The sequence below is a fragment of the Leuciscus leuciscus genome, assembly GCF_965113295.1.
Source record: "Leuciscus leuciscus genome assembly, chromosome: 7".
Classification (NCBI taxonomy): domain Eukaryota; kingdom Metazoa; phylum Chordata; class Actinopteri; order Cypriniformes; family Leuciscidae; genus Leuciscus; species Leuciscus leuciscus.
Genome location: NC_138731.1, coordinates 17,740,078 through 17,751,789, shown reverse-complemented (window position 1 = coordinate 17,751,789; position 11,712 = coordinate 17,740,078). Strand labels below are relative to the sequence as shown.

Genomic DNA, 11,712 nt, shown 5'->3' with positions numbered 1-11,712 from the left:
ATTCCGAAGCTGTGGGGGGAGCGCTAGAGAGAAACCTGCGAGCAAAAAGCGAGAATACAGCGAAGAAGTCCCGAAGCTACTGAGTGCTGCTTTAAGCTTCACCAGTGCGTCGGCGCACTGAAGCGTTTTTTTATTTATTTAGTTCAAAGTTACTATCAGATTAAATGTTTTACCTTGACAAACTATACATCATTAAAAAGATATAAGACTCAAGCTTCAGTATTTGACAACTATTGTATTCTGAGAAACTTATAGTGACAGTTATGTCTTATTTTGTGTCAGGAGTTATGAAATGGAAAAATGCGTTGATACCTTTAATATGAATTATGAGCGTCAGCTGGTCCATTCAGAAAAAAAAACTCCGTGCTGTTGTCATGACAGTGCTTCACAAAACAACGTCCCTCAGGGCTTTTAGCTCAAAAATGTGCAGACTTGGAGAAATAGTGATATATTCTCATAGATTCACATCATATTTCTATAGACAGGAATAATATTTATTGAATTTATACCCAAATGCGTCGATGTAATCATTATGAGCGCTTCTTACTGAGATGTGCTGTGTTTTCAATTCATACCTATAGCCTGAGGGCGCTATATGCACAATAATACTCCATATATGGAACATGAAGAAGAGCCATAATCATGTGACCTTCAAGGACGTCACTGATAGCAGCTACACACAAAGCTAACACAGAGATCGCTGTAATATGCAGATATAGACGTTTTGAAGACAATAAACATGATTGCAAATGATATTTGATATTTGAGTGTTCTTCAAGCAATGCCAGGTATTTTTATAATAATAGATTATATTTATAATGTAATGCTAATCGATATAGACTTTATCATCGTGCATACTATAAATAATATATTTTCTTTCTGATTTTTTTTTATCTGAAGCCAAATTAGATCACAGAAGATTATTTAAAACAATCGACTTGCGTTATAAAATAAGTTTGAAGCACAAACATAGTTTTAATCTCATAAATGGTCGTGTATTGATGGTGTGCTAAGCTAACATGCTAGCTAGCTCAGGTGCACCTGTCACCTAGAAGTTATTCTTTTATGGGTTTTTTTTCTAAATAGTAATGCTTTTCTGAAATGTTTTAGTGCATTTGATACAGTTTCAAATATAAGTGAGAACGTTGATAAAATAAATTAGGAATTGAAACCCTATGAATAGCCTGTGAATAGCCAGTCGTTAGTAACTATAATGCAGACAAAAGATATGCATATTTAGATCCATAACCAGGCTGGAGAGGTGTGTGAATGTGTACTGGGGAGACTGAGACTGAATGGGGCTCGTTTGCACCACAAAACAATAGAGACAATAGACTGAATAGATGACTTAGATGATGACTAAACATCAGTAGCATTTTTAGAGTCTAATCAAAATAAAGTAATTTGACATGATCTTGAAAAACATTTTAACCAAATACAGAGTTTTAGACTTATCATTTTCAGATTTTAAATATAACATGGTCACACATATGGCTTTAGCTGCAGTGCATTTCTAGATTGCTCCAGGGCCCACTTCAATTTTATTTTCATGAATATGTTTAATAAAAATAAATTTCTAATAACTTTACAAAACTTTGAAGCTATTTAAAAAAAGTTTTTTTCATTATGACAATAATTAATTCTACATTTACAATAAACTACCAGGTGTCAGCTTTCAAATGAGATCATACTTGTGCTTTTAGTGCAAAGGGTTCATGAACTGTATGTGTTTCAGTTTGGGTATGTCATTTCTGGGGATTTTTCAAAAGTGGCGTTGCAGCTTAACAGGTTGTTAATCTAAGTTTTTTTCAACACACGGACAGTATCATCAGCGATGCACGCGATTACATTTAGAAATAGACAAGCTTTGTTTCCAAATGTACCAAGCAATGATCCTTTCAATTTTATAAACTTTTATAAACCCAGCCAATATAATCACAATTAAACACATCCAAAATAAAATCTTTAACATGTATATAACAACTGCAAAGCGTCTAATTTGTAAACAAAATGATTTACGCACTAAATCCAGCATAAACTCACTGAGACTGTCGACAGTTTCTTTTCCATGCATCATTTTATTATATCCATGTTTGTGGTTAGTTACAGTAAACCATACAGTGAAATCGCCCTCGAACTCTTCTGTCTTGCATGCACTGCACTCGAGACGGTGACGGGAGCTGAGCTTCACTGAAAGGCTTCTTTCCTATTGGTTGTGGTATAACAAAGCACCATGGTATAACAATACTACGCATGTTTTAAAGAGAGAAACCCGTATTTTAGAGCGTAAATGGAAACAAACTAATTTAGAGGTCTTAGAATCGTGTGGAAAGACAGTATGTCGCGTTATAAAAAGGCCCTAAAAGCTGCCAGGGCTGAGCACCTCCGCAAACTAATAGAAAACAACCAAAACAATCCAAGGTTTCTATTTAACACCGTGGCTAGACTAACAAATAAACAGATGTCACCCGAACAAAATATCCCGTAACAGTTCAGTAGTAATGATTTCATGAACTTCTTCACTGAGAAAATAGAAAGCATCAGAACCACAATTATAAACGTTCAATCTTCAATCGCGCCTTATAATTCAGCTTCAATTATCACCCCGAAAGAACAATTACAGTGCTTTACAACTATAGAACAAAAAGAGTTAAATAAATTTATCACTTCATCTAAAACAACAACATGTTTATTAGATCCTATACCAACTAAACTACTGAAAGAAGTGTTACCTGTAGTGGAAGAGCCTCTCCTCAATATTATTAACTCGTCTTTATCTTTAGGTCATGTTCCAAGAACATTTAAACTGGCAGTTATAAAACCTCTCATTAAGAAACCACAATTAGATCATAATAATCTAGCAAATTATAGACCCATTTCAAATCTTCCATTTATGTCTAAAATATTAGAAAAAGTGGTGTCCGCTCAACTGGGATCTTTCTTGCAACAAAATGATATCTATGAAAAGTTTCAGTCTGGATTCAGACCGCATCATAGCACTGAAACTGCGCTCGTTAAAATCACAAATGATTTACTTTTAGCTTCTGACCAAGGCTGTATCTCAATACTAGTTTTACTTGATCTTAGTGCTGCGTTCGATACTATAGATCACACAATACTCTTAGATCGACTACAAAATTATACTGGTGTTCAAGGACAAGCACTAAGCTGGTTCAAATCATACCTATCTGACCGCTACCATTTTGTCTATTTAAATGGCGAAAAATCAATCATAACTCCAGTAAACTATGGAGTGCCGCAGGGATCTGTATTATGCCCTCTGTTATTTTCAATATATATGATGCCACTTGGAAATATTATAAGGAAACATGGAATTAGTTTCCATTGTTATGCTGATGACACTCAAATATATATTTCATCACGGCCGGATGAAAACGCTACATTTTCCAAATTGACAGAGTGTGTTAAAGATATAAAAGATTGGATGACGCGTAATTTTCTTTTATTAAATCCAGACAAGACAGAGGTAATACTTATGGGTTCAAAAAAACGCCCACAAAACCTCGCACAATACAACTTTAACATCATAGGATGTCCTGTTACTTTATCCTCTACAGTAAAAGACCTGGGTGTTATACTCGATTGCAACCTGTCTTTTGAAAATCATATTTCATATGTTACAAAAACAGCCTTTTTCCACATTGCTAAGCTACATAATATGCTATCAGTTTCTGATGCAGAAAAGTTAGTTCATGCATTCATGACCTCGAGACTGGATTACTGTAATGCTTTATTAGCTGGTTGTCCTGCATCCTCAATAAACAAGCTACAGTTAGTCCAAAATGCCGCCGCTAGAGTTCTTACGAGATCAAGAAAATATGATCATATAACACCGATTTTATCATCACTGCATTGGTTACCTATAAAGTTCCGTATTAACTACAAGGTATTGCTACTGACTTATAAAGCCCTAAACGGCTTAGCTCCAGTCTATTTAACGGATCTTCTATCGCCCTATAATCCATCGCGCTCTTTAAGATCACTAAATTCAAGGCTTTTGGTCATACCTAGGATATCCAGAACCACCAAAGGAGGGAGAGCATTTTCACATTTGGCTCCAAAACTCTGGAATAGTCTTCCTGATACTGTTCGTTGCTCAGACTCGCTCTCCCAGTTTAAAACTAGATTAAAGTCGCATCTCTTCAGCCAGGCATTCATATAATCCTACAGTTCAAACTACAATCCGGCCTCTATCCAATGCCAGAGGAGAACTGGCCCCCGACTGAGCCTGGGTTCTTCCAAGGGTTTTTTTTTTCTCCATTAAGGCACCTGATGGAGTTTTAGAACACCATTAGGTCACTTGATGGAGTTTTTCGGTTCCTTGCCACTGTTGCCTTTGGCTTGCTCAGTTGGGGATATTTTGGGGATATTTAATTTAATTTTATCAATCAATAAATTCCTCTTGCAACAAACTTTGTTGTATTATTTTAATTTAATACTGTGAAGCTGCTTTGATGCAATCTGTATTGTGAAAAGCGCTATACAAATAAACTTGACTTGACTTGTCGCTCGCGAAAATCGCTTCTCATTTGCATAAAGTTGAAATTTAGTTGCTGTGTGTGGTTGTTAAATAAAGTGTCTTGTGTGTATGTGCTCAGTGATATGTTAATAACAATGTTAAAATTGAAAACAATATTAAAAAACTCACTGTTGTAGGTCTCGAAAGAAATTAATGCATTCTGTGATGTAGATTACCTAGATATTACACTTTTTTTAAAATGAGACTCTATAAATCGAGGGGTGGGGGGCCTACAAAACCTCTCAGCTCCGGGGCCTTACATTAGGTTAAGGCGGCTCTGCATACACCCACAACAAATTCTGAAACCACAGACAACCCTATATTTGAACATACGAACCTGTACGCTTCCACTCGAGTCTCTCGACTCGCATTGATTGATTACTCTGAATGAAATAAACGTTTTGGTGGATGCGCGAGGGGTCGTAGCGGTCAAGACTAACCGATTCATGATTTATTAGAGATGCCACCAAATATAGATTAAAACTAAAGTAATGAGCCTGGTTTGAACATGTAAGAGGTAGAAAATACAGATATTTGTGTAAAAATGTAAGGAGTGAAAGTAAAAAGTTGTCAGAAAAATAAACGGTGAAGTAAAGTAGGCCTACTGATAGGGTGAATTTCTCTAATATGGGACTTTATTTTTGCATTTCAGACTTCTGTGACATATTGCGATGTGTAGCCAAAACATTAAATCCACACACAATATCATTTTAAAAACCAAAGGATGAGTATCATGTGGCGTCTTTAGAGGTTTTTTTTTATATATTTTTTATATATATATTTAGCATTTTTAATCAGCAAAAGAGCATTTCATAATAAATAATGTTAGAATTTGGAAAATGATTTAGAGATAGCAAGGGAAGACAAACTTAACTTTGTTTTGTCCTCATGATGAGAGTTTTGATTAGATTATGTAGGCTACATTGTTTGTTTTTAGTGGTTAAAGCTCTGAGCAAAATATAAAAATGGCCCATACTTTTCTTAAAGTCCCCGTGAACCGGAAGTTGCAACCGACTTTATTTCAGTGTTGTGACATATTTCCGAGAGAAATGGAATACTAAGGCTGGATCCCAAATGGCACACTCCTGCTTATGACTCCGGCCTTGTGGACCTCCTTCGAGTTCACACTTGGTGACGTCAGGAAGTGCAGACCTAAGGGGCGCTGGCCTCAAGTACACGAGGGCACGCGAGAGTGTATTTTGGGACAGGCTTTATGACATCATGCCACCGAAAGTCAAACAGCCACGAAACTCCTCCCCTTGTTTATCTGATTGGGCGTTCGCAATGATTCCTGGGTAGGTAACTCGTTTGGAGGGTGCGAAAGTGTGGGGGCTTCGCCGAAGTCCACATCAAGGGCACAAAGGCAGCTCTTGGGACACCCTACGGACTCGTACACTTGGCGGGCACACGCAATTTAAGGCCACGAGACCGCGAGTCCACATGAAGTGTGCCATATGGGATCCATCCTAAATGAGGAAAAATAGAGGGCGTGGCTTGTCTTTTCTAAGCCAAAAAAATGTTTTGTGTGGATTGACTTGCACGGATGAACTGTTCACCACAAAACAAACAATTTGCGCTAATAAAGTAAATATGGCTATTTTAATTTCATGTGTACTTAAGAGGTAAACCCTGCACCCCCAGTATGTTTTCTCAGTCCCAAGGCCTTCTATGTGCAACACGTGCGTATAAATGTTAAAAAAAAAAAAAAAAAAAAAAAAAACATCTGATCTAACCTCTAAAAAAGTATTGTCCGGAGAGGGAAACATGGAGACCGGACCTGTAACAATGCTGTAACATAATAAAATTGTATTATTGTTTGATATACTGTTCAATATTTTAAGGCAATAAGATCAATATCTTTCCTGGGGCATGATCAAAAGGCACCGATACCATTTATCAAAGCACAGTGAGATATTCTGTTTACCTTTTTGTATCTCTGCAAGTGCATAGTTGCTGGCTTTCAATAGTCTATGTCTAAACCACGTGTCTATATAAAGCTTTTATATAAAGCTACGAATGAATAAAGATGAGTTCATCATTCATCAGACGGCAAAACAACTTATTTACATTACGGTTCTGACATGCGGATGTTGGGTTTGTATTGACTGCCCTCTAGCGGTGTTGTAGCGGCAGTGACATGACCGTATGTTTACAATCTCCACGGTGACCATTACCTGTCTTACAAATAAAACACATAACGTTATCCAGTTATAAGCAAACATGAGCGACTCGGTCACACGCACATTTCAGAAGAAAAATGAGGGCAGAAGGGGCTTCAGACAACAGAGGACATATGATTATTTGTACGGTGAGTTACACAGTTGCAAATCATTATTTGACTTTTACAGTATAATATATATTTTAGAATAAATGAGATAAGGCTATTGTAATAGAGGGTAGCCTATATATTGTGCCGTTTATCATAAAAAAAGTATTGAATTGTGGGTGATGGTGCTGTTTTTAGATCCAGTATATACTTTGTCAGCTGATGTGGATCACGCCAGGGAAAACTTCCGTACTCAGGCTTCACTGGATCGAGTGGTAAAGGCAATAACTTACTCATCCTTGCACTGCATCCACGTTTGATTTTGTGCTGCAGTAGAAAACACTGGAGACCGGAGAAACACACGCTTCGCAAAGTCTTGTTTATCTTCCACTGCAACTGAAGTTCATGTTTGGTTAAAGGGATAGTTCACTTTGAAATTATTTTTTGGTATGGTTTAGCTTACCTCAAGGGCATCCAAGATGTAGGTGTCTTTTTTTCCGCAGTAGTTTCAATTTTGATATTTTTAGGTCAAACCGTTCTTGTCTGTCAGTCATATAATGCAGGTCGATGGTCACTGTCTCAAAGAGCATGCACAGAGTCCAAATTAAAACAATTCCCCGTCGTCCAAATTAAACAATTCCCCATCGTAAGTACACATTGATGGCCTAAGACACGAAACGAGCGGTTTGTGTGAGAAAACGAACAGTATTTATATCGTTTTTACGTCTTATACACAGCCATGTCCAAGTGATCTGATCTGACGTGTACGCAGACTGGTGCATAGATATATACACACTAGATGTCGCCTTGTCTACGGCAGTTCATTGGAACAAATGTCTTTAAGGCGACATCTAGTGTATCTATGCACCAGTCTGCGTACACGTCAGATGAAAAAAAAGTGAAAAAAATGCACTAAAATACATTTTATTTAAGTGCACTTAGTACACTTTCATAATGTACTTAAAGTGCTCTATTTTCGACACACTTATTTTGCACTTAATATACTAAAAGCTCATCTTTAGTACTGCTTAATATAAACTTAAAATCATCTTAGTGTACTCAATTGTGCTTTTTTGAGACACACTGAAGATGAATTTAAGTGTATTTTTAATATACTATTTCATATTTAAAAAAAATGTATTTTGTTACCACTTTAAGTATAATTGAAATCATCTTTAAATACAATAATAAACTATTTAAATTATAATAATAATAATATTAAATTATATACAAATTATACTTAGAATGTATTCCTAGATTAAAAAAGTGCACTAAAATACATTTTATTACACTTCCATAATACACTGCCATAATGTACTTAAAGTGCTCTATTTTCGACATACTTATTTTGCACTTAATATACTAAAAGCTTACCTTTAGTACTGCTTAATATAAACTTAAGATCATCTTAGTGTACTCAACTGTGCTATTTTGAGACACACTGAAGATGAACTAAAATACGCTTTTAACATACTATTTAGGCTTTAATTTATTTTGTTACCCCTTTTAGTACAATTGAACCCATCTTTATTGCATTTTAAATACACTTAAATTATTTAAAATTTAAGAATATATAATATATACAAATCATATTTATGTATTGCTCACATTTTTTTATATAGTAAATCATTTCAAATATGTTTTAATACTGTGAACAGTACCTTTATAAAACAATTAAATATGTTAATGGTGTATTAAAACACACATTAAAAAAAGAATTGTATAAAACACACACTTTGAAAGCTAGTAAACTTTAATGTATTACCCAGTGTACATCAGTACAGCAGCATATGTAAACTGTAAAAAAAAATACATTAACATAAAATACAGTGATCTGCAGAGGTATTATAAACAACAACAAAAAAACTAACTTCAATAAACCTAACTAGTCAATAAAGTGCAATCATTAATAGCTGCAAACAGTTACAGTACTGTTACTGATTGGTCTTTGAGTTTGCCTTATTGTTGCATTTCCTTCGAATCAGTGCTCGCACCTCAGACGTGTTGGAAATTGTTTGATCACAGTGTCTATGAAAGGGGAAAAAGATGAGTTTATTTTTATATTAAAGCAAAATTAACCTCTGTTAAAAAAAGTAACTGTTCCCTATCAAAAGGGAACTTGCACTGCTTCGATGATGCTATTGGGGAACAATGTTCTCTAGGCGCCTCTTTAATTCTTCTGAGTCGCACTAGTCGTGTCATAGGCTGTCGCCAGTCAAATTCTATTGCCGAGATTGTACAGCTTTTCAAACACCGGTTTACATGGAGGGTGTTCCCCATATCGTCATCAATGCAGTGTCTCATTCCCTGTTCTCAGGGAACAGAGGTCGTAACCTAGACGTTTTTTATTACAACACAGTACACTGTAAAAAAATTCTAACCTCTCCAAGTCAAAATTTTCTAGTGACGGGTCACATCTAAATTTTTTAATTGGCCCAAGTGCAATTCTTGTTGCAATAGTCTGTTAACATTGGCTCAATGAGAAATAATACGTCAGACTAATTGAAAAATTTAGATGTGATCAGTCACTAGAAATTTTTGACTTGGGGATGTAATTTTTTTTTTTACAGTGTATAATGTTTTGACATTTCCCTCTGTTGTACATAAAAGGTGAAAAAGACATACTGTTAAATGTATTATAAATGCATTAAAGTATATTTGTTTTGTACTAAAAACATACTTAAGTACATATTTATTACATTTAATAGTAAGTCTTTTTCACCTAGTAAAAATGGAATTCTTTAACATAGCATGTAATGCTTAGTTCATATATTTTAACAGTAGACATTTAATATAACATGTTAATTAAGAAAAGGAGTTAATAAAATAGCTCTTGAACAACTGTGAAGTCTACATATGTCACTGTATCACAGCAAAAAAAGGCAATTTAGGCTAACCGTTTAACTGAAAAAGTATACGCAGCCAACAAGAATAATAATTAAAATGTACAACAAATGCTAATCTTGTTTTAGTCAGCCCCCTTTGACTTTGAGAGCAAAAAAAAAAAGTTATGTGCAGAAACACAAACTCTCAAACTCTTCAAAGAGTTAAGGAAATTAGAAGTAGTGCAAAATATTGTAAGCCATGACAAGTGACTTGCAGCTGTCCCAAAAAAACAATTAAATAGATTTTTACATGAATGAACACAAATTAGACTAGACTAAGAAGCTAGGAAAAAATGTTGGAAAAAAACTAGGACAAAAACTAAACAGTGAGCTATTTATTTATGCAAACAGCAACTAAAACTTACCAGTAACTTCTGATAGCAGTATCTTCATCTCTTCGAGATTCGACTTGGAAAAAATAAAAACAAAACTAACAGTTACTTTTTCTATTAACGTTAGAAAAAAAATCTAAATAGGCTACTGGCATGATCACTCATTAGTTGCAAAACATTTAAGAATTCCGTTAATCTTAGAAATAAAAACTGAAATATCGTAGACTAATGAAACCTTCACGTTTGAAAAGGTTAATCGCAAAAAAACTCACCTAATCCATATCGCGTGGTTTCCTCCAAGTCCTCTAAAGAAATACGATCGCTCTAGTTTGAATTTAGACTTCTATCTCTGAATTATTACACCGTGTCCTAACTACACGCGACGCGACGCCGAAATATAATCACATTCAATGAACGCACAGCCGTCAGCAAGCTCTGAGTGAGGTGTGAGCTCATAATTACACCAGAACCAATCACAGACGTTCAACAGCTGGAACCAATCAGGATTAGTCACGTGTGTTATTAGCGTTTTTCAAATTCAAACAAGTACAACATATTTTTGGACAACATTTAAACATATTTGGAAAATGTATCTATTATGCATTTAAAATAATATGATGTTGATATCCATGTGGGAATTTCAGTAGTAAAAACATCATGTAATGGACAACAGCCCTTTACAAGTAGCCTACAAACAAGTAAAAGTGAACAACATTCATTTCAAGTGCTTATTGCAATGCTTAATGATAGTAGACAAATGTTTATAATACATTAGAAGTTGGTACATTATACAAAAAAAATCTAAAATATTAAAATGGTAAAATGATAAATATTACAAATATATTGCAGTAGGCCTAAGTGTTTAAAGTACTTTAAACACATTAAAAGCTTTTTATATTTTAGATTAACCATTTTAATATTTTAGATTTAGCTATGTTCTTACACAAGTTACACAAATGTATTTTAATTAAGAGCAACATAAGTATGTTTTCTTTAAATACACTAAAACTTCACACAAATGGTAGATTGTGTTAGCATATTTCTTAAAAATGTAACTAAGCATATTTATTAACAATGTACTTGTAGTGCTTTTTTTTTAGAAATATATTAAAAATATGCTTGTGTTTAGCATATTTCTTAAAAGTATAATTAAGCATATATTTATTACCAATGTACCTTTAGTGCATTTGTTAGAAATATATTAAAAGTATGCCTGTGTTTAGCATATTTATTGAAAGTATAATTAATCATATATTTATTACCAATGTACTTGTAGTGCATTTGTTAGAAATATATTAAAATTATGCTTGTGTTTAGCATATTTATTTAAAGTATAATTAAGCATATATTTATTACCAATGTATTTCTAGTATACTTTTTAGAAATATATTAAAATACAATTCAATGTCTTTTTTATGCACTTCAAATAAGCATGTTGGTAATACAAATGTATTATACTATTTGTATTTCAAGTATATTTTTTATACATTTAATACTATGTCTTTTTCACCTGGGAGTACCTTATACACTTAAAATTAATTTAAAGAATTAGTAATATTTAGTTTATTTTTATAAAGTGTACTTAAATACTACTTTTGGGAAAATTAAATTTTTGACTATTACATTTTGAATATATTTTAAGTAAAATCAATTTAATTTAAACTTATAATAGCTATCTAAAAGTGCACT

At 34.0% G+C, this 11,712-nt stretch overlaps 1 long non-coding RNA gene across 1 annotated transcript; it reads right to left on the bottom strand.

The window, feature by feature from the left end:
- Positions 1 to 8,103: 8,103 nt before the first annotated feature.
- Positions 8,104 to 10,334, bottom strand: LOC309502471. The gene is made up of 3 exons (XR_014207312.1): positions 10,296 to 10,334; positions 10,057 to 10,099; positions 8,104 to 8,834 (listed from the first exon to the last, which is right to left on the bottom strand). It is a non-coding gene; the product is annotated as an uncharacterized lncRNA (long non-coding RNA).
- Positions 10,335 to 11,712: the final 1,378 nt, after the last annotated feature.